Source organism: Amblyomma mixtum, chromosome 3, assembly GCF_055824585.1.
Source record: "Amblyomma mixtum isolate Tamu chromosome 3, ASM5582458v1, whole genome shotgun sequence".
Taxonomy (NCBI): Eukaryota; Metazoa; Arthropoda; class Arachnida; order Ixodida; family Ixodidae; genus Amblyomma; species Amblyomma mixtum.
Window position 1 is genome coordinate 19,784,663 of NC_143014.1, and position 24,260 is coordinate 19,808,922.

Consider the following 24,260-nt stretch of genomic DNA (forward strand, 5'->3'; position numbering starts at 1 on the left):
TTTATGAACACTCTCCTTGATTATTTACTGTCATTGCAAACTTAGACTCATAGCGTTTTTTTGAATGATTTGAATTCTGTTGTGCATATTTGCTTGTCTTTTAATTTCATTGACTTGTGCTTTACGCCGTTTTAAGAAACATGTTAAAGAAGTTTTCCTTTTTTTTCACAATGCCTTTTCACTTGTATAATGTGCTCTTTAAATAAGATGTTAAAGTTGTCATTGAAGCTTTCTCTGTGTGCTGTGCCGGTGCTCGTACTGCATTGTCTGAACAAGTGTCAACTTCTGGGAGTTGGGGGGATGGGGGGGATGGCGCTTTGTCAGGCATCTCACTGCCTTTTCTCCATTCTCCCAGACACTTGTACCTGTCTAAATAAATTTCTTATCTTATCTTATCTTAATGTTTTGTACCAAATAAAGATATTGTTTCATGTGAGTCCCTGTAATTTCATTAAAGCATTTATTCAGGAACACAAAGCTCTAAAATGACGCTTCCATAGGATTACTGCATTTTAAATGGGCTTCCTCATGAAGTGAGATATACTCGTCTGTGCATTATAGTTTCCACATCATAGTAAGGCGAACTGCTCCAAAAATGTCCTGTAGGAACTAACTAAAAGGAGCAGGTACACAGTCCGAAAGCTACTATAAAGTCAGCTGCAAAGGAGCATACACTACTTCCATTAATTGCCATGCTAACTTTTTTGCTGAAAGTGACAAGTGGAGAACGCTCTTTGCATTAAAGCATATATACACAATAGGCTTGAACAATAAATTGAGAACTTTCGTTAGCAGTCTCCCGTGTGATATTCAACTTCATGTCAGTGTCAAAAAGAATAAAATGATGGAAGGCGGGGTGTTTTAAAAGGCACTGAATTTTTGGCATTTTATCAGCGTGCTTGGCAGGTTGAGTTACCTAATTGTTGATTTCAAGAAGTAACCTAATTGGATTATACTGCCATCGCGTGGCCGGCTCAGTCACTTCGGTGCCTGTTTGGGGAAAGGGTGATCATATTCTGCAGTTCGAATGTACCATCCCGCAGAGTCGATTGGTACGTCAAACCTGATGGAAGAGAAAGACACTGCACGGACACTGTTGGCCGCGCACCCCGGCGAGCATTAAACGAACGTGCGAAGTGCATTTTCGGCAGCAGAAATCACGTCCGTCAGCTGGGACTGTGATGCGATTCCACTAGGTTCCATTGCAGTGCCTCGATGGCCAGCGCCACTTTCAAGGTGAGGGCGGCACCGCTCTCGATGGCGGCATATTGGGTCCCAATCTTCAGTACAGCTGGATTAAGCGCATTGCTATTGCCATTTAGAAGCGCAATGCCATTTCGAAGCGAAGACGATCGTTACCGCATGGTATTTCGCAAATTTTGTGTTCTGCCGAGACAGGGGGGTACCGGAGATTGTTTCAGCAGTGAATCGGAGTTACGCTAATGTAGTACATCGTCTTTCGCAGCTAATTTCCTGAAAAACTCGGTGCCTTGTGAACACTTCTTACATTCTCACAAGGGGCGTAGCATATTCCAGTGCAGCCTGCTTACCCGGGTTCTCTACGTTTCGATTTCTTTTTCAATAATCTGGATTACTTATTTAGAGCTGCAGTTTCATATTCGCCAAAGATAGCCACCCAGACAGCTTCGCGTTCGCCATGAAGTCCGAGAAGTCGCCTTTTCTGGATGCTAATTTCAGTACTTATGTGGATGCAAAGTTGAAGTTGTGCCTTATGGCTCCGGCCTATACAGCAAAAATTGTTCTGGAATGCAAGTGTGTCGCTTGACTCCCTCCCCCGCGGACCATCACGGAGACCATGCGCCACGGAAGGCAGATGCTGCACCAATGTAAGGAGTGCAGCAACGCAGGCATCAAAGTGTATTAATGGGAAGGCAAACGCGCTCTTCGTCACAAGTGTCGTACTTTATTTTTCTCAGAGCAAAAAAATCACAAAAAGAACAACACAAAAATACCACCCCACAATAAAATCACTGAGCAAGGGCAGGCAATCGGCCATTAAGTAGAGTTACAGCTCACGACTCTATCACAACACAATGAACGAAAAACAATAAATTGCAAGACAAGATCCCGCAAGATGGCGGCTAGAACAAAATTTAGAACTCTTCAATAGATAGACGAAAGTACGCTATAGGGGGATCTCAGGAATTATAAGCAGATAGGGAAGCTGAACTTCTTGGCCCCTACAAAATGTTGGAGCTGAAACGGGACGGAAATTCTTTGGCCGGATTAAAATCCTTGCAGCAGCCTCCGTTCCTGGCCGGACCAAACTTCACATGGAGGAGCGCTTCCAACGACTCGTTCGGCATTCTATTTCGCAGGTCGGTTTTAGAGAGCCAGATCTGGCTGAACACTGGTTCTACGACGGTGTTTCGTACAGGCAGCGGTAACAAAGCGAGCACAAGCACAGACATCAGTGGGAACATCGGCTAGCCGGCAGCATTTTTTGCACTTCTCACGCTTACCCAGGATTCATTTATGAACCTGGTACCCTTTGCCAGATTGTAGGCTTTTGTTTACAGCAGGCGATACTAAGATGCTAGCGCAGAAGTGGAATTAGTCGCAATAAAAGCACCGAATGAATGATGGACAAACTCGAAGGAGCACTTTATATTTTTTGGTTCCAAAAGCTGAAGGTCGCTCAAGCACTTTAGTTTCGCAGGAAGCCGATTCAGCACACTTTTAATGCCTGCTATAACGAAACTGCGGGACCTTTCCGCCAGTAAAATTTTATCAGAGTCGCTGAGGAGACTTATCTAGGCTGTCGAGAAAAAGAACTCCCGTAACGTAAGCCCTGATCTGTAATATGTGCTGCTCCCACTCCGCTTTGGGAGGTTCTGCGTAGCGAGAGATTATAACGCTTGCCTTCAGCGTTTTCACAAAAGAAATCAATTCCTCATTTAGCCTAACAGGGCCCGGGGCCTCACAGTGAAGTAGCTTTCGTTCGCTCAAATTAATCTATGGGTGGACTTAGAAATCGAACAAAAAGTAACTCTACTCATCAGAGTACACTTCGCTCAATATTGTTGGTACGTAGCAACGTTCTCTACTTTTCACTGCTTCAAAATGATCTTGCAGTGCAGCCCACTGATTCACGAATGATCGCAAGGTAGGTGCAATGCTGAACCATCTTGTCGCACAGAAGCTGCTAGGTGTCTGTGCGACAAGATGGCTGGCGCTGCTAAGCACTGCCACCATCATCTCGAGCGATATCCCGAATAATTATTCCTGACATAGCCCGAGGTCATGGCGGCGTATCGTTCCTTTTACTCTTGCTGCCTTTTTGGAGAATGTGCTAACCAAACGAAAGTTTCGCGAACAGGAATTCGAGTACACTATATATGAGGTATTTAGCGTGGGTGGGTAGCACATCGACTGCCTCATTACCTTTACAGGCAAGCTGTTGGCGATGGCACATGCACTTTAAAAGCACGCATTTTCTGCCTCATTTTCGTGCAAAGGCTGCTGGGCTACCCACACATGACACTTTCCCTCTCTTTTCCGAGACCCACACAGTGTTTCACCTCATGTTTGCTCTCAGCTAACAGCGCGCCTTCAATTGACAAAACAACCCCTCTGCAGATGCATCGGAGACATCGGTCAGTGGCACAAAGCCGCGAAAGGCTGTAACAAAATAATTCAAACTATTCATTAGAGAGCAGATTATAATGATTCTTACTTTTTTTACATAGGCGCAGGAAAAAAGCAGACGGTTTAGCATGGCTAGGCGCGGAACATCGTACAGTAGCACTAGTTCCGGTAGACACTTAAAGCACTTACGTGCCAAAGGCATTTGACCTTAAGACCTTTACCATAGAGGTCTCTACCCGGAAGACTTGCCATGAAGGCCTTCACCTGGCAGGTTGCCCCCAACCAGGTGGGCCGCATGCCACACAACATGCGTCGAACACGTACGTATACCCGAAATCGGAAGTAGCGCGTAATAGCGCTACCGCACCAAAAATGTAGCCCAAAAATAGCCGCATAGCGAAAAGGAAAATTTTGACTCCAACTCGGGCAAAATGGCAAACCTGTCGAAAAGTCACAAACAGATGCGTACAGTTGCGTGTTGTAAACGCCCCACATAACAAACGTTTTCGTTTTAACAATTAGTGAACACTTGCTATCGAACTGCGTGTTACTGATGTGAAAACATCGTTTCAGTGAACATGTTCTACGAGACAAAAATATCGCGAAGCACGAGAACAATAGCTGTACGAATTTACTGTCAGCAACAGTCTGGTGCTAAACGATGCAAAGGAGTTGGCTTCTCCGCAATTCATGCATGCTTTTCAACCATGTGATCACATTTGTCAATAGAGGCACGAGCGGACTACGTAAAACAAGCGCGCAACTATAGGCAATTACAAAGCAACTACAGACAGGGTATAGGAAAGCTCGAGCAATTTCTGTCCCGACTAATTGGAGAAACTTTCGCTGAAGCCGTACCTGCGACGCCAACTGTCATGAACGTATCAGAAGGAGGAATTGGCACTAGCGCCTGTAGTAAAGAACAAGATCTAATCCCAAGAAGGTTCTGAAAGGAGAAAATATCTTTCTCCTTCTCCACCTTTTTGAATTTCGGTCCGGCGCGGCCTTTGCAACCCTCGCCCATAGTGGCATGTTTCGCCAACTCCGTCAGTCGCGTAATCCCGGGCGCTCTCGCCTGCTTTGCGGCACCGGTCATAGACACTCTGGCGTCGTGTTCCTTCATGTTTTAGTGATGTCGGTGCTGCGACAGCTGCGGTGGTGTTTGGTTTTGTGCTCGCGACTTTCTCATTGCGAAGAGTGCAGCGAGACCCGCACGATACGAAGTGAAGCGCTACATGCGCTCGCTTTCTCAGGAGCCATTGCCGATTCCGGCACCGTGGATCATGAACTATGATTTAGTCACTGCTGTTGACGAAGCAGTCATAGTGTTCCTTGAATTCCTCAATAAACAGTATGAGGAAATGGTAACGAAGCGCACACGACTCGAGGTAGAAAATAATGGACTTAAGGCTCAGAATGAAATTCTAGTGGCTGAGCAAGAGGAGCTTAAAACACTTGCTGTTCAAAATGAGAAGAGAACAACTGCCCCTGAGCAATATGCACGTAACAAAAACATTGAACTGAAAAATGTCCCCAACTCTTCCGATGAAAAGCTAACAGAAGTCCGTGCAAAACTTAGTGAAGCTGTAGGCGAGCCGATATAAGAAAGCGACATCGATACTTGTCATCGTGTTCCTGCCAGAGATTCCCCTTTCCCACACATTGTTATACAATTCCACAACCGGTCTAAAAGGGATGCTGTGTTGGAAAAGGCGCGGAAAATGCGTCTATCAGCTACCGACGTCGGCCTTTCAGAAACAACGCCCATCTACGTAAACGAGCATCTCTGTCCGCAGTTAAAAAAGCTGCTCGGCATGACAGTAGCAAGAAAAAGAGATGAGCTGGCTGTATGCGTGGACGAAAGGCGGAAAAATATTTGCCCGTAAAACCGATAAATCCGGAGTGCTTCAGATAACGAGCAGCAGTGACCTTGTAAGAATTGTTTAGCACGCTTAGTCGTATACCAGATGGCACCACAAGTATCAACCTTGCCGCTCCTTCCAGAGAAGTACAACATTTCTTGCTTACACATAAATGCTCAGTCAGCCAGAAACAAAGAAGACGAAATAACAACACTTTTTGACGGTTTTAAGTTTGATGCAGTGATGATAACAGAAACTTGGTACCGGGATGACTCGGAAGTGCTTCGTGTGCACGGCTATCGCACTTACCACTTGAATCGAAGTGTTAAGACAGGCGGCGGCGTAATGTTATTAGTGAAAGATACATTTGTATGCGACATTGTTGACATTTTTTCTGTAATAACTGATGATTATGAAATGCTAACTTTTCAATGTAATATGACCATTTTTTTCTGTGGCATACCGTCCGCCCAAAGGTAGCAATAGAGCTTTTCTTTCATTTCTCCGCACTTTTTTAGGTTGGATCAACGAAAACGACTACAAACTAATTCTAGGTGGTGACTTGAACATTGACCTCCTACACTCGTCCCCACAAAGTGAAGAATTGTGCTGCACTTTAGAAACTAATGCTTTTATTAATCTCATAGAACAACCAACTCGTATAGAGCGGGATACATCTACACTCATTGACATTTTTATCACCAATGCTACAAATGTGCCCATCAGTACAGGAGTTCTTCAAAAACATTAGTGACCATTTACCTATATATTTAGTGCTTAGTCATAAAAAGTTCCAATTAAAAGATGCGAGACCGACTGTAAGTACATTCCGGGAGATAAATGAAGATACCCTCGGGTCTTTTTATAATTAATTTTAGAGATATCATGGGAGAGTCTTCTTTGAAGCGCTGATGCGGAGGAGGCTTATAACATCTTCATAGACAAATTTATAAAGGTATATAATGATTGCTTTCCCTTCAAAGCTCGCAAGCGGCCACGCAAAGAACGCAAACCTTGGATTACAGCTGAATGGGTCAAAGCTATAAAGCTGAAAAATTTTCTTTATCAAAATTTTTAAAATCCAGAAATGAAAACGATTTAGATGACTTCACAAAACACAGAAACAGGGCAGGACACGAAGAAAACTCCGGAAATAATTTGGAAAAGATTAAATGCACTCCTAAATCGGCACACTGGTGCAATTGATAGCCCGGTGGAGATAAGTATGAATGGCACAACTCTTGCAGGAGAAGAATTAGCTAAAGCTTTTAATGATTTCTTCACATCTGTGGGAAATAGCCATCATGTCCCAAGCTGCATGAACTTTATGCACCAACCAACAGAAGAGACTGCATTTTTATTCCCAGTAACTGCAGATGAGGTTGTGTGTACAATCTTATCTCTAAACAATACTACCAGTACTGATTTATTTATTTATTTATTTATTTATTTATTTATTTATTTATTTATTTATTTATTTATTTATTTATTTGTTTATTTATATATTTATTTATTACCTCAAAGGCCCCGGTTGTTGGGCATTACATGAGGGATGGTTTGGAGATTCGGCCACTTAAACATGTTGCTACTATTGCCACTTATCATTGTAGTGTTTGTTCGTTCACGCTCAAGGCTGCAGGAAAGGGTTGTTATCCCTTTTGTTCGTGACGCGAGAAGCGACCACACTAATCTCGATTGATCGCAGCCATGAAAGGATGCATCTAGGTTTTTCCAGATTTCTGTAGATGATCTTGTGTTGTTATCTGGAAGTTTCCTTGCCGGCTTTAAATTGAGCGATGCCGCGAGCGGCGAACATTCGTAGATCGACGATTGACGAGCTCGCTTGTTGCTTACGCTGCCACCGAGTGATTCAGTTCTTTTGCGGGCGCAAGTCAGCCCTAATAAAGAGCTTCGTTTGCAAGTATTTCTGGTGTCTTCCTGACCGCTGGACTGCCGTCACTAAACCGTGACACTATTATAGCCCCTGTTTTAGAGTACATCATTACTCAAATATTTTCATGCGGCCAATTTCCTCGCCGGCTGCAAGTGGCCAGTTACTGCCATTTTCAAAGGTAGTGAGAAATGTAACATGTCTAACGACAGGCAAATTTCAATACTCCCTGTATTCTCCAAGGTCGTTGAGAAGCTAATACACGTACGAGTGAGCTCATTCTTTACCAAGCATCAGATTATGACACCGTATCAGTTTGGGTTCACCAAAAAACGCTCTTCAGAAAGCGCTTTGTTAGTGCAAAAAGAAATCGTTCTTAACGCCTTTGAACACCAATTGTATTCACTTGGAATTTTCATAGACTATGCAAAGGCATTTGACAAAATAAATCACGTTACACTATTAACAAAATTGGAATATTATGGTTTCAGAGGCTGTTTCCTTTCTCTTATTAAATCCTACCTACAATACCACCAACAAAGGGTGCACATAAATAACTCTTGCTCCAGCTTCAAACCATTGCTACATGGCGTTCCGCAGGGAAGTATTCTCGGGCCACTACTTTTCAACCTATATATTAATGACCTTGTTAACATAGATTTAAATACATCATTTATTATTTATGCCGATAACACAAGCTTATTTTTCTTCCATCACAGTTTACCCCTGCTTGTAAAGAATGCGAATGCAGTGCTTGATGTATTGAACACTTGGTCTCTAAATAATTCCTTAACTATGTAAATAATTCCTTAACTGATGTGAAAGCGGCGAGGCGGGAGCTAAGTGAGGTGCTGAAGTGTAATGAGGAACTAAGAAATGAAAACAGACGCCTCACGCAGAAAGTGGAAGAGTCAGAGCAGTATAGCCGTGTGAACAATCTGGAAATAAAGGGTGTGGAACATGTCGAGGACCCACTTGAGGTAGTGAAAAAAATTGGCGAGGTCATTGAAGAGCAGGTGACTGACGAAGACATTGACACATGCCGCAAGGTTCCCACTGAAAAGTCTGACGAGCAGAACATTATCGTTCGCTTCCTTCGCCGAGATAAGCGAAATGCTTTTCTCTCCAAAGCACGAAAACAGAAGCTGTCCAGCGAGACAATCGGGCAAACGGTGACTATAGGCACCCTGCACCCGCCAGGCACCGCCACCGTCGCGGCTGCGTTCAGCTCCCCCGCGCGGCCAGTTCCTCGTCCCTGTCAGGAAGGCTCGCCCCGCGACTGCGAAGGGATGGCGTCTGCTAGCGGCTGCCGCTGTTCGTAGGGGCGGGATTTCGACCTATTTATTCATGAGGCTGAAAAATTCTTTCCAGGAGCGAACGTCAGGAAAGGAACGAAGCTTTTTGAAGCAGGCCATGTACACAATGCGAAAGAGGTGGTGTCGTGCGACGGGAGCGAAGTAGCAGCCCGGTGCATTGCGCAGACAAGCATCACTGCGCCACCAAAAACGATCAAATCAGCGCTAAGAAATATTTCTATCTAATGCCTGTCAGCGCTGCACTCTCAGTCATTTTTTTTTGTGTAGCTATCTTCCAGTAGAAAGCTTGTAGCCGCGAGCTGCAGTTGCAAGGCAGGCAAATGTAAACAAGCTGCTGCCGTTGCCGTGTTTTTGGAGCGGTGTGAAACGCTCTCCAAAACGAGCCGCAAGCACGCCTGGGGTGTTCCTGCATTTAGAAAGGCTTACCCTGAACTTTTAAAGACGGCCAGGTGGCATAGCTTCGAAGGTAATTAGAAAACTCCCGTGTCTGAGCCAACGGCGCAAACCTGACTTCATAACATTCTCGTTTGCCGCACCTTCGGTGTTCGATGTGGAATACCCTGTCCAAACTACACCTTAAAATGATGTGCCCACTATCTGCCACTCATATTTTCTCTTTTTTCAGCAACTGCCAGGCCATTATCGCTACAAAACATGCGTCAGTATTTTGGTGATGTGAGATGTCCAATGAACGAGCTTTTGCAAGCAGAAGAGAATGCAAGCTGCGGCGAAGCGCCTGTGCGCACTGAAACTCATCCGGAAAATATAAAACTTTTCGACTGGGATTCTGCAAAAAAGGAGTATCCCGGCTATTTCATGCAGGATTCGTGCAGAAAGCTTGTTAACACGTTTTGGCGGGCTAGTTGGTTAAGCATCTTGAATAAACAGCGCTGTGTCGTCCATTTTCTTGTCTTTTGTGCTCGTCTTCGTTCGCGCTGTTTATTCAAGAAAGCTTGTGCTCAAAAAGCAGAATTTAATGGCAAGGCTTGTTTTATTTCTACGCATTTAGTACAAGTGCTCTGACTCTTCGACATCAGGATATATGATTATTGTACTAAATTATCACCCAGTCGTTCAGACGTGGAGGCAAAGATTTGTCAGGAGCATGTTGCCGTTGCCCCTGAAAATGTGCCTTTATTGTCGAAAAAGACGCTGGACGAGGAGGCGCAGTGGAAGCGAGCAAGGATTCTGCGCATAGTTGGAACTAAGGTAAACGATTCTTTGCACCGCAAAATTTGGGCTCCTTCCTTAGGTGTGACTGCGGGCGAGTTTCGGCGTGGCTTTTTAAGCCCACATATTGTTGACAGCCAAGTCAATGACCGGAAATCGTGGATGCAAAAAAAGGGAAGGATTCCCAGAGATCTATTAGCATTCCTCCGAGTCTGCTGAATTTGCCATTAGTCAAAAATCTGTCTAGAAGGTAATGCATGAGTCAAGTAAGCGTCTTCAGTACGGGTTTGACGATTGTTTGACCAGAAACCGCGCGCGCGTGTTGCCCGTCGCGAAGTTTGGGCCGTCTCCCAATGTCGCGTTGGAAATCCATAAAACCTTGTCCGAGCCGAATTTATATATGTAATATTGCATCCTAAAACACAGCAGTGTGTCCTGCTGTTGTTATTAGCCATTTTGTGCTCGGGAAGGATGCGCACAACTGCTTCGCGACGGCGCGCGCAACACAGCGGGAGCTGCCAGGCTGCCCCCGCCTTCCTGACAGGGACGCGCGCGCCGCCGCCAGTGGCGTGCGCGTCGCGCGGGAGTTAGATGCGCAGGGTGCCTATACTCCGTTTCATACATCAAGTGCAACGCTGTCAAAGCTAGCGCTCTTATTTGCGCAGCCTGCATCCGTGGTAGAAAATAGTGTGTTGCTTATGGTGAGCGAGAAATAACAAATGCTTTGCCGACAGGCTTCGTGGATAATACATTTGTCATCAGCGTGACAAAAAAACGATGTTATTGCGAGCGAATAGGTCGAGATGTGTGATTTTGTATTTTGCGTTTTTCGTCTTTTTACATTTCACGTTTTCGCTGTCCCCGCTGGCCGCCGTGTTTATACTCTTTCCGTCCGCCTCCCTTTCACTTTTGAGAAAATGGCATCCAGCTCAGCGGCCGCGGCCAGCTCTCCTGTACGCATTTTCCCGAAGATTCGTGCACGCCAAGCAAGTAATTGCGAATGTGTTCTGTCGTACCAGGATCCGTTTTCCGGAGAAGTCTGTTCGGGAAGTACTGAGTGCTGTGAGCGAGGACACCGGAGTATCTCCCCGTAGCGTTGCCAAAATCAAGGCGGAGCGTCTGTGCGGGCCTGTGGCGTCTCCGAAGAAAAGACCTCGCGACGTGAAGTTTTCAAGCTTGCGAACAGTCAAGAATGACAGCTTCACAGTCCACGCCATTCGTCTGAAAGTGCACAGTATGTACGCGAAGAGGGAAGTCCCAACACTGGGCAGTGTGCTAAAGGCTGGCAATGAGGACGACGACCTGCCGAACTTCAAGAAAACCACATTGTGGAGGTTGATGAAGGACATCGGATTCACATTTCATAAAATAAAACAGAATCTTGCACTCATCGAGCGAAGTGACATCATTTCCTGGCGTCGCAGGTACCGGCGGGCGATCAAGGAATTCCGAGGACAGGGCAGGTACGGGTTGTTCCTTGTTTATTTTCTTACGCGGCACGTTTAGACTGGCTTCACATAGAGCTTGATGTTAGCTTTGCAACCTCCTAGTCGGAACAGTGAGTGTTGCTTCAGGATAACACATTTAGAAGAAATCGTCTTAACCACGTTGCTGTTGTTGACCTTTTGCGTAGTGGTGATTTTTCACGACCAGTTTTGCCCTACGTTTCGGTGGGGCACGTGTCTGCATGGGTCATCGCTAAATCCCAATTGGTGCGGCAAGCAAAAACAGCAAAACTGCCAAAAATGTAGCACTGCAATGGGTAGTGCCATCTCGTCGTCACCGTAGGAACGAATGAACACCCACTGTACACTGCCAGTTGCTCCGGTGGTGCGAGTTACTGGCGCTACTGCTGCGAACGTTGGCAATTTTTGTTCGCAGTCGCCGCGAGTGAAGAGATTTCAAACGTTGCCGAATTAGTCAAGTACCCCATGCAAACATACAGTGAATGTAAACTGGCTATCAAATGCCGCCTGGGCGTGAAATATGAGCCCGAACAAGGGAGCAATTAAGCTGAGATAATTCTTTTTCTCGAGTGTCTTTGAGCGGCTGTTTGTGAGACAGGGGTCGGCAGTGGGTTAGTTGCAGTGCATTGCCTACTTACATGCTGCAGCGTGTTTGTTTACTTACAATCATTGACTCGTGTACTCGGTTGTTTTGCATTTACAGGTGCATCGTCTACCTAGATGAAGCCTGGGTCAACGCAGGGCACACAAAAGAATACGTCTGGCAGGACAAGACTGCAAAGTCATCTCAGGATGCCTTCCTGAAAGGTTTAACAACGGGATTCGCTGCGCCTTTGGGCAAATGGGCCCGTTTGATCTTTGTACATGGTGGCAGCAGTGCAAGAGGATTCGTGGAAGACACTGCTGACTTCTTCAGTGCAAAAAAGGGAAACCACGCTGACTACCACTCTGAGATGGATGGCAACTACTTTGAGAAGTGGTTCGCCGACAAGTTTTTGCCAAACATTCCGGCCAATAGCATTGTCGTCATGGACAATGCTCCATATCATAGCGTGGCTCTTGAAAAAGCACCACTGGCTGTTTCCAGAATAAACCATTTCTCGCAAACACTGCGGGGTCAGCATTTTTTATTGTCCTGTCTTTTATTGTTTGCTCTTTCGAAATATTTTTACCTAGCGTTGTACAACTTTTCCTGCATTCTTACTTGACGCTCCCACAGCTTGGAGCTGTTTTTACCTGGCTGCATGAAAATCCTTCCTGAGCAGCTTCTGCTCTTCTAGGTGAGCAGAGAAATCGAGACAAGCTGACTTGCCTCTGTATTGCCTTCATATACATTTGTGCACGACAAAAAATCTAACTCTTGAGGCAGTACTATTTTCTCTCACTGTGTGAATCAACACTATGTTCTAAATTTAACACTTAACACGGGAAAACAGGCCATATCGAGGTGGTGTGTGTAAAAATAATTTGACCCGAAAGTTGCAGACGGCCACTTGTGAATCGGGCCACGGCGGTACACTCAGCACTGTGCTAATTACTTAAACCCGACGAATGAACGTCATCTTTCGCACAAACCTCTCGCTTGCATCTAAAAAGTATAGTCACAATGCTGGAGAATCGGGAAGAAAACCGCTTCTTGTGACCAAAAGCCGGTGCGAGCTCATTGACAACGAATTTCGGAGAGCTCACATTAACGCGGTATGCATCAAATGAACAGATGCATGCAGTTCATTTCAGAACACGCCATAATATTCAAGCGATTCTGAACAAAACGAGTTTTCTCATTCAAGTCACGCGAAATTCAACTTGCGATGAAAAAAAAAAACGTGCGGAAAAAAAGTTTCACCATCCGGGATTTGAACCCACGCACGCCCACTGCCTGTCGACTCCCCGGAGCGACGCGTTAGACCACACGGCCACAAAACAACGCGGAGTGATACACCTCTCTTTATTTTTTCCTGCGGACTACTTCCGTAGCCTTCACAGCGTTGCACATGATGTATGAAACGAAGTATAGTACTATCTACGTGAACGAGCATTTAACGCCGGCCAACAAACGGTTGCTGGGAGCCGCTATCGCGTGGAAGAAGGAAGTTAAATGGAAGTTTGTTTGGACTCAAGGAGGAGAAATTTTTGCCAGGCCAGACGAAACAACTGACGTCTTGAGGATCATTGACCGCGATGACTTGAAGAAGATGACCTCAATCAAAATTCAGTTTATATACTTTTCGCCCTTGCAGTTTTGCAATGGATCCTTCGGGAGCATGTGCTTATTACGACTACGATAAATTTAACCATCGGTTTGGAACAAGCTCTAATCTTTTTTCGGCTATACATCTGAACATTCGTAGTATGCGTCACAAAGGTGATCATTAGAGACCGGATTTTAGGCAAATGCCTATTTTTTCAGCGCTTCGTAGGCGCACCATTTTTACATCTGAGCACGAATTAGGTGTTGACAATATGTTTAATACTCTTTTTATAGTGCCTATAAATGCCTATTTTGGGTGTCAGTGCCTATAAATGCCTATTTCCGACGTCGGTGCCTAAAAATTCTCTATTTTACAGAAAAGGGGCCTGAAATACGCTGTGGTCTTGCTTTCAGATTCTGTTTGCTTTCGAATCCATTTCGGTTTTGAGTAGAACACACACGTGGCAACATCAGATGGCCTCGTTAGTTGGCTGTGGTGAACACTGCACCTACGCCGGCTGTGTATACAATACCAACCACGTCAGCCGAAAATATCGAACCAACCTTTTTCCTATTTTCTGCCATTTTATCGTGGCAGCTTGTTGATGATTTTGGCTGTTAAAGGGGTAGTTGACCAGATGGTACCACATTTCGGAAAGTATATGGAGTAAGTTATAGGTTCGTCCAAATAATTTCCAGTTGGTTCCAATTGAAACCAACTGTAAAATGTTCCATAAACCTGCTGGAAACAGTTTAACGGAATAACATTTCCACCCGGGTAACCTGCCTTATTTTCCTTCCTTGTGCTCCAGCCGCATGCCATCTTCATAAAATGGCATTTGGCAGTAATCTTGTTGGAGCAGGCCACACTAGACAGCTGGCAGTCGTGCGTGCATACGAAAACGCATTCGTGCACTCAAACCATAGAGTAAATGACTCAAACAATGTTTATTTAATGCTTGCACGAAGGCCACTCTTCCGGCCACTCTTCAGGACAACCTCCAAGGAGACCTCGCGTACTTGTGCGCTAACTTCACTTTTCTTGCGAGCACTATAAAAAAAATGGAATGTGGGGGTGTAATGCTCACTACCAACATTGGACTAATTGACAATGTGCAGCAACGAATCGCTGCTCTTCCTCACTGAAAAGTTGTCGAGAAAATCCGCGCAAAGTTGTAGTCCGTCTTGGACAAAAACGAGGTGTTCTCAGTCCTCAACCAAATTTCAGGAGTACTTACCGGTGAACATTCTATGATACCGAACAGTGTAAAGCCATCAAATGTTCCTAAGTACAAGCACGCTCCTGTAACATCCGTTGATGTTGAGCGTTCCTTTTCAGCATACAAGCTTGTTCTTACTGATAAGAGGCATAAATTTGAGTCCATCAACCTGGAGATGGTGCTTGTCTGCTACTGCTTCCATAGCTTCAACAGTGATTTCTAGATGGATGATGTTTATTTTACCATGGATCCTCGTGGATGTACGTAGGCTCGTGCAGAACTATCATTCGTTTCAGCATATTCCGCATCAAGCAGCACTGTGTGTAACATTTTCTAGCACCTCGTGTTTATAGTTTCCAGACCTTTCTAACGGAAATCACCATTTGATAGTCGCGTGGCTCCAGACACGTAAAGCCATAATTTATAAAAGACTGTTTACACAAACGAAAACATATTTATTAATATTGAAGCATCGTGTATGCCTACAATAAATAAGTTCAAGTCCTGTGTGAGCGAAGACTGAACTCATTTGTCAGATGCTTTGAATTGACGATGTTTCTATCAATTTCTAAATACATGGCCTCCTGTTAAGGTGTTCATTGTTTCTATCTTTGTACACGACAAGCGAATTGTTTGTTTCGAGGTATACCAAAGTGTTTTTAAAAGGGTTGGTAACCGTCCCTTTTGCTCTGCTGAAGCATGTGTTTTGTACGAAAAGTTGCGCGACTGCCTTAAAAAAAACGGCTGCTAATGTTCGCACCTTGCTTAAGGTCCCAAATTATTCCTGGTCTGTTTTTGTTTTATTTTACGGCAGATATTGCGCGCTGAAGTTCGGAACTGTGTGCACTTTTGATAAAGTTTATAGTGCCTATTTTTCTCCGCTAGGTGCCTAAAATGCAATTTTAGCCGCCTATTTATGGCGCCTAAAACGTGCTTTTTAGTGCCTAAAAATCCGGCCTCTAGTGATCATATTGATGCATTGCTTTTATCGTTAAAGGTAAAGTTCGATGTCATTTTGTTCACAGAAACATGGCTGTCCACTCAGGACGAATATGTTCGTATTAATGGTTATAAATGTAATGGCATAACGAGAGAACATGTACGTCTTGGTGGTCTGGCAATTTATGTGAAAGATTGTTATCCACATACAGTATTAGACGACTTTTCGGTCGTAACCCCTGATGTTGAATCTTTGTCTGTGGTTTTATCAAATGTTATAGTTGTTGCCATATATCGGCCGCCGGCCGGGAACAATTCACATTATTTCCAATTTTTAGAAAGTTTGTTTGAACACCTCATTTCCACGAAACTTCCGTTTGTGGTCATGGGCGATGTGAACATCAATTTACTCTGCGACGACTGTAGCACCCGTGAATTCAACAATATTGTTTTTTCCTATGCATGTTGTAACCACATAACATTGCCTACTAGACTGACTACTAAGACAGCCACATTATTGGACGTTTGTATTACTAGCCAGATGCCTTCAGAACCTTTGTCTGGCGTACTCAGTAGTGATATTAGCGATCATTTACCCATATTCTGTTTCCTCCCTGTTAAACGAAACAAACATTCTGCTCATAGAGTCGGTTACAGATGTAGAGAAATTCATGACGTCACATTATCCAAATTTAAAGCACTAATTGACAATCAGTACTGGGACGGCATATCCAATATTCAGGATGTAAATAGTGTTTATGCTGCATTTATCAAGTGATTTATAAAATTCTATAATGAAGCCTTCCCTCTTCATGCAAAAAAAATCCCAAGAAATATAGGAAACCCTGGATGACCAAATCCCTCTGTGAACGCATCCGCTAGAAAAATAAAAATTATCATGAATTTGTCCAAACCCGTGATGTAAAATTTTTGAATAAATTCAAGGCTTTCAGAAACAAACTAAACAGTGACCTTAAATACACCAAAACCAATTACTATGTCCAGAGTTTCTCCATGATACGCGATAATTACAGGAAAGTCTGGAAAGAACTCGGCTACTTACTCGATAACAACGTGCCGTGTAATATTGATGAAATAATCACACCCGAAGGGAAACTTACTGGTTTTGACTTAGCAACAGCTATGAATGAGTTTTTTGTGAAAGTAGCCGATTCTGTTTTTGATGAACATGCCCATTATACCACATATCAAAACCTAATAACGCCCATACCAAATTCGTTAACGCTTACCCCAACGACGCTTAATGAGGTGACCATGTTAATACATGGCATTAAAAACAACGTATCAGCTGGGTACGATGACATAAAACCTATCACCTTAAAGTATGTATCCGCGTCCGTATCAGAAGTCCTAGCTCATATCATAAATCTCATGTTCACAACCGGTGTGTTTCCGGATGACCTAAAGGTTGCTAGAGTCTGTCCGATTTACAAAAATGGCGACAGAAACGAAATTACTAATTACAGACCCATCTCTGTTCTGCCTATTTTATCTAAAATATTTGAAGGCGCCATCAACCACACGCTACAAAATTTCTTCGCCAAATATAACATTATAAATGATTCGCAGTACGGGTTCTTGAAGAATAGGTATACAGAAAAAGCACTGCTAACAATTAAGGAATACTAATTGATAACATTGAAGCGAGAAAATACACGTTTGGTTTGTTTTTGGACTTTAGAAAAGCTTTTGACTGCGTGCATCACAATATTCTCCTCCATAAATTGTACTGTTACGGTGTGCGTGGAATTTATTCAGCCCTGCTTTCTAGTTATTTAGATAACCGTTTTCAGTATGTCCACATTAATTCCGAAAATTCAGAGAAGCTCCCCATCACACAAGGTGTGCCACACGGCTCAATCCTAGGGCGCCCTAGGATTGAGCCGTGTGGCACACCTTGTGTGATGGGGAGCTTCTCTGAATTTTCGGAATTAATGTGGACATACTGAAAACGGTTATCTAAATAACTAGAAAGCAGGGCTGAATAAATTCCACGCACACCGTAACAGTACAATTTATGGAGGAGAATATTGTGATGTACGCAGTCAAAAGCTTTTCTAAAGTCCAAAAACAAACCAAACGTGTATTTTCTCGCTTCAATGTTATCAATTAGTATTCCTTAATTGTTAGCAGTGCTTTTTCTGTATACCTATTCTTCAAGAACCCGTACTGCGAATCATTTATAATGTTATATTTGGCGAAGAAATTTTGTAGCGTGTGGTTGATGGCGCCTTCAAATATTTTAGATAAAATAGGCAGAACAGAGATGGGTCTGTAATTAGTAATTTCGTTTCTGTCGCCATTTTTGTAAATCGGACAGACTCTAGCAACCTTTAGGTCATCCGGAAACACACCGGTTGTGAACATGAGATTTATGATATGAGCTAGGACTTCTGATACGGACGCGGATACATACTTTAAGGTGATAGGTTTTATGTCATCGTACCCAGCTGATACGTTGTTTTTAATGCCATGTATTAACATGGTCACCTCATTAAGCGTCGTTGGGGTAAGCGTTAACGAATTTGGTATGGGCGTTATTAGGTTTTGATATGTGGTATAATGGGCATGTTCATCAAAAACAGAATCGGCTACTTTCACAAAAAACTCATTCATAGCTGCGGCAGTGGTTGTTTTTTCTTCTGCTTTTCTAATCAATTAGCTTTAAGCGATAACATATTCAGTAATATTCTAAATTGATCAACACCACAAAATAAATAAATTAAATAAAAAAAAAATCCCCTGTGCCCCTTGGTTTCTGTGGCTGTTGGCTTCTTTCATATTTATAACGAGCCCCTCATTCCCCTTCCCTTGTTTGCTTAATTGCTTAGCGAGGGCCTCGGTTCTGGCAGCCTTGATGCCATAGGAAGCATAAGAGGGTTCTCACGCAGCTTCCACCCTCTCCGTTCGATGACGTTCTACGTCACACCTGCGGTAACTCAGGACGTTCCACGTCCGCCGCTTATGAACGTGGGTGGCGCTCATGAACACTCTCAAGGTTAGGTTACTTGTAAACATAAATACCCCCGAAAGCAGAAGATTGGACAGCCGTCGCCGTAGCTCAGAGGTAGAGCACCGGACGCGTAATTCGGAGGTCGTGGGTTCGGATCCCACCGGCGGCAGTGGTTGTTTTTTCTTCTGCTTTTCTAATCAATTAGCTTTAAGCGATAACATATTCAGTAATATTCTAAATTGATCAACACCACAAAATAAATAAATTAAATAAAAAAAAATCCCCTGTGCCCCTTGGTTTCTGTGGCTGTTGGCTTCTTTCATATTAATGATATATGTAATATACCAGATTCAACAGACATGGTAATGTATGCTGATGACACAAACATTTTTTTCAGTGATAGAGCTCTGTGCACCTTGGAAGGCAAGGCAAATGCATACCTAAATAACCTTCAATCCTGGTTGCAGGCAAACAGACTATCATTAAATCTTTCGAAGACTCACTACATAATTTTCAGGCCTATGAACACTATAGAACGGCATTCGCTTAATATTTATTATTCTAACACTGCGATTTGCAGAGTTTCCAGTCACAAATTTCTTGGTGTTTGGTTTAGTGAGACACTGTCCTGGAATACACATATTTTGAAACTTTCTTCCAGTCTGAGCAGAACAGTTGGCTGCCTTTACCGACTGGCTGGCATCAGACCTACGTGGCTAATGATATCTATATATTATGACTTTTTTAATCTAAAATCTGTTACTGCATCCTCGTCTGGGGTAATACAACTTCCGGTACTTACGAAAAACTAATTAAGATACAAAAGAAAGCACTGAGAGCAATTGAACGATATCACGGCCGACCACAAAACCTCCCATCAATGCCACTATTCATCAAACACAGCATTCTGAAGGCAGATCAGATATACTTCTTCCTACTATTTCAATATATTCACAAAAACCGACTATACGCTTCTATTCCTGACAACTCTTCCACAACGTACCACTTCCGAAAGCAAAGAAAACTGGTACCTAAAATCCAGTCCAATTACGGTAAACAGACACTACGCTACCAAGTTCCTACAGCCATAAATAATTTACCGCCACCTCTTGACTTCAATTCTTCCGCATCTTGGTCCAATAAGAGCCTTAAACATTACTTAATAAGCAATAACATTAAATTTCCATACTACTTCACTCGAGATTTCTTTACAGCTACTGTGTGCATTCTGTGAATCATGCTACTTTGTTTGATGATTATGTATTCTGATCAGTAAATCTTGGTTGTGTTGCCTGCTCTTGCTCTGTGAACTTTATGTACAGAGGTGTGTGTTGCAAATTGTTTTTTTGTGTATTATTGTATTACAACCTGCATATGCGTCCTCTTTTTTTTCGTAACTTGTATTACAAGTTTTACTTTTGCCACTGCATTGCCAACCGTGTATGGATGCTGAGGCCTTCGTCAGGCAAGTCAGCCTTTTGCCTCAGCTCCTCATTCCATGGAAAGAAATAAACTGAATTGAATTGAATTGAATAAACGTCTCGAAGACAAAATCAGTACTTTTTCGCCCTAAAAATTAACCAGTTAATTCAAATATTGTCCTGCAACTTGGTCTTTCAGTCATAGAAGTGGTACCAGTAATAAAAACCTTAGGTGTTCTTTTTCATGAGAATATGCAGTGGAACGCACATACTGACCTCGTTCACTCCAAACTATCCCGAATAGTTGGTATTCTTGCACGTTTTCGTTACTTTCTGCCTAAGCACAATAAATTACTTTTGTATAACTCCATTTTCGGATCCACATTATCGTATTGCTACTTGATATGGGGCACAACCACGTACACAAACTTGTCCAAAATCTATCGACTGCAGAAGAAAGCTGTAAGAATTATTTCAAATGAACCCAATGACGCACACACAAAACCTCTTTTTGATGACTTTAGATTACAACCATTACCGAACCTGTTACTTCTGTTAAAACGTCGTCATGCCTTTCATCTAAATAATGACCCTTTCCTTGAAAACCTTGCGACCCTGTCGCCATTTGCGAAAGCATATAGCACACGAAGCAGTCAGACATGGAAGATTCCTCACACCCGTACTATGGCCGCCAAATGCTGATGTACACACTTCTCTCTTCTCTCTTCTTAACTCTTAACTCTTCTGATAACACGTCCAAGTGATCTATCAATCAGTTTATGAGTAATTACTGAAGACATTAACACTTGCAATTATGAACCCGCAATGTTAGCCCGATCACTTAACGTGTTTTTATGATTATGTAAAGCCGTCGCCATATATATAATGCTTTTCTTTATATCGCTATCTCTTTTTTGTTCACTGCTGTATTGCGCTGTGAACGAGGTGCTGGCCTTTGGCAAGCCGTTACAGGCTTTTTGCTAGCACCCCGTAGCATCACGAGTTTTGTAACATCATTATTGATGCTAAATAAATTTGAATTTTATTTTATTTTACTTTATTTGGCCCGCAGAAGAGTCGGCACATCGCGAGAACCGATTATGCAACTGTATGTGTTACTTATATTAGCAAGGACAGTAAAGGCCACTGCGTGATAGTGCTTTGCTTTCACGCGTTTACATAAACACTAAATTTTCTTGAAATGATCTACTATTGCACGGTACACCGTGTATGCTTTAATTGCATGCACTCACTGTGTACACAATGATCCTTCTGTATTGCGTGGACAGTATGCACGAATGTTCGCACATGCATTGCGTGAATGATGTACAAAATGATGTACTGAAAATGTCAGCTGCACAGTTTGAGATGAACACCTCTGATGTCTCGGCACACATTATCTGTATTGTACGGAATGCTGTAACGTAGATTTAGTGTGTATTTGAGAAATGACTCTTTTAGAGTGAAATTAAAGAAAAGAATACGTACGCACGCACGCACGCACACACACACGCACGCACGCACGCACACGCACACGCACGGGGTGTTTCACCTAAGAATTTCTACAATTTTTAAAAATAGGTTTTTAGAAGAGCGCTTTTTTCGGCGTAGCATTGTCAGCGATGTAGTACATCAGAAAGCAATTAAGACGTGCTAACTAGCAGGGTTGTTAACTACTAATATTTAATAGCTAACTTTTAGCTATTGCTGTTGCACACTTTAATTATTGAAAGGAATGTAGCCCACCGTGGGTAATATACACAAAAGTTTTTATAATCTCGAAAATGCAGGCACCCTTGGTGCTGTTGTGCAACAAATTTTGGCTATTTTGATGAAAGACGTCCACTGGAGAGACAGCTTTGCCTGCAAGAGTGTTGGTCTGATTTATAAAGGGAAAGGCGATACGATGCAAATAAAAGTCTTTTGACATATTACGATAACATCTGTTGCATACAGGCTGGCATTGCAGTCGCTGAAACAAAACTTCAGTAATCGGTAAAAAGTAATAACTTACTCGGAGAACTTAAGAGTGGGTTCAGAAGTGTAGGCGCTTAGATGATAGTCTGTTCGTGCTTACCGAATGCATAGAAACAGCTAAGGCAGAAAAGAGACCTCTGTATGTAGCCTTCCCAGACATAAGTGGTGTATACGACAACTTGAACGGGAACTCCTCTGGAACATATTAAAAGGTGAAGGTATGGTCATGAGATAACTGATTTCCTACAGGAAATCTACCGAGATAATAAAGTTGAAATTATACAGGAAGGCATAAAAAATACGACGATTGTCGAGGTACGCTAAGTATTAAGGCACGGTTATCCTCTATCACCGCTCCTGTTCATGCTTTCTGTGCCAAATATGGAAATAAGGCTAGGTTTTATTGTGTCGAACAGATTAGCCAGCAAAGTCGTTGACAAACAGCTCCCAGGTTTAATGTATGCGGACGGTATTGTACAGTTAGCCTATAGCCAGGAAGATTTGAAACTCTGGTTAATTGTTGTGGAGACGAAGGAGACGCTCTACGTTTCAGTTTTAGGGCAACTATGACAGGTGTGATGATTTTCAGCGATAGAACTCATCAGGTGCTAACATTACCAGGCTATGAAATACCTAGAGTGGCCGAATACAAATATCTCGGAGTAGGGGTGAACGAAGGACAGATATACATATAAAAGCAGTCTTAACAGTTCTGCCCTAACAGTCTGTTACGGCAAAAGGGCGAAGAGATGCCGAGATTAGGAAACATAGCGCACTATGGGGGTATAACAACTATGAAGTACTGAGAGGTATTTGGAAAGGAATAATGGTGCCGGGGCTTGCTTTCGGGAATACGGTTCTGGGATTAAGGGCAGAAGTTCAGTTGAGATTAGACGTAAATCAGAGAGCTTTTGGAAGATTAGCGCTAGCTGCCCTCGGCAAAACCACAAACGCGCCAGTACAGGGGGATATGGGCTGGGCATTGTTTGAAGCACGGGAAATTCAGAGTGAAATACTATGCGAAGAACGCCTGAGGAAATTGGACAATAACAGGTGGGCAGCTAAGGTATTTAAGTACTTATACAGAAAGAGCATTGACTAACCTACTAACCAGTATGTATGCTGCACACAAGCACGGAGAAAGAAAGAGCGTTAAACGAAAGGTAAAAACGCGGAAGGCAAAAACTGGATTAATTCATTGAAAGAGAAGCATAGTGTCGAACTATATATATAATGGAAATGGCGGATCAGGAAGGAATCGTACTATGATAACTCAAGTGGCAGCGCCCTACTCTTTGAAGCTAGCAGGGTGTCATATAAAGCGCAGCTACAGCAATTTAACGAAGATGACACATGTGCTGTGCCTGGTAAAACTGTAGAAGCAATTGAGCGCCTCATACTGAAATGTGACAGTATCTATCGGGATGTCGATGCCAGCATAGTCACTCTTCCTGAGGACCTAGTGTTTAGAGATAACAATGGTTATGTAAATAAATATGTGGTGGAAGCTCAAAAAAAGCGATTTGAAAATTGGTGGCTGAAAAGGGGCGAAGTGGCATAAGGTTAGAAGTGTACAATAGAAAAATTTTTTAAAGAAAATGGCGAATTTTAAGAGCAATTTACAGCATAGTTAATTAAAAAGTAAAGAAAAAGAAGCAGAGCATGGTGCAACTTTCACCACCCCGTTTCGAAGGCGACCATCCATCCATCCATCCATCCATCCATCCATCCATCCATCCATCCATCCATCCACCCACCCACCCACCCACCCACCCACCTTCCCACCCATCCACCCATCCACCCATCCATCCATCCATCCATCCATCCATCCATCCATCCATCCATCCATCCATCCATCCATCCATCCATCCATCCATCCACCCGTCCGTCCGTCCGTCCGTCCATCCATCCATCCACCCGTCCGTCCGTCCGTCCGTCCGTCCGTCCGTCCGTCCATCCATCCATCCATCCATCCATCCATCCATCCATCCATCCATCCATCCATCCATCCATCCAGCAGCGCCACCCGGCGATGCTTTGAGAGCCTTATACGTATCTCGCTGCGTATTGGGGGCCTACACACGCTAAAAACTATAGCGTGCGCACGCTACAGGTACGTTGCGTTTTGAGTTGACAAGATGGCGGCGCGCTGCTGGCCGCTTCGAAATAAGTATATATCATCGCTGTATCCTTGGACGCGATACTTCTCTCTAATTTGCCGAAT

At 43.4% G+C, this 24,260-nt stretch overlaps 1 protein-coding gene across 1 annotated transcript in view; it reads right to left on the reverse strand.

Moving 5' to 3' along the window:
• LOC149349390 (alpha-1A adrenergic receptor-like) overlaps positions 1-24,260 on the reverse strand; it is a 45,847-nt gene that overhangs the window by 20,227 nt on the left and 1,360 nt on the right. The gene's annotated exons all lie outside the window — the stretch shown is intronic.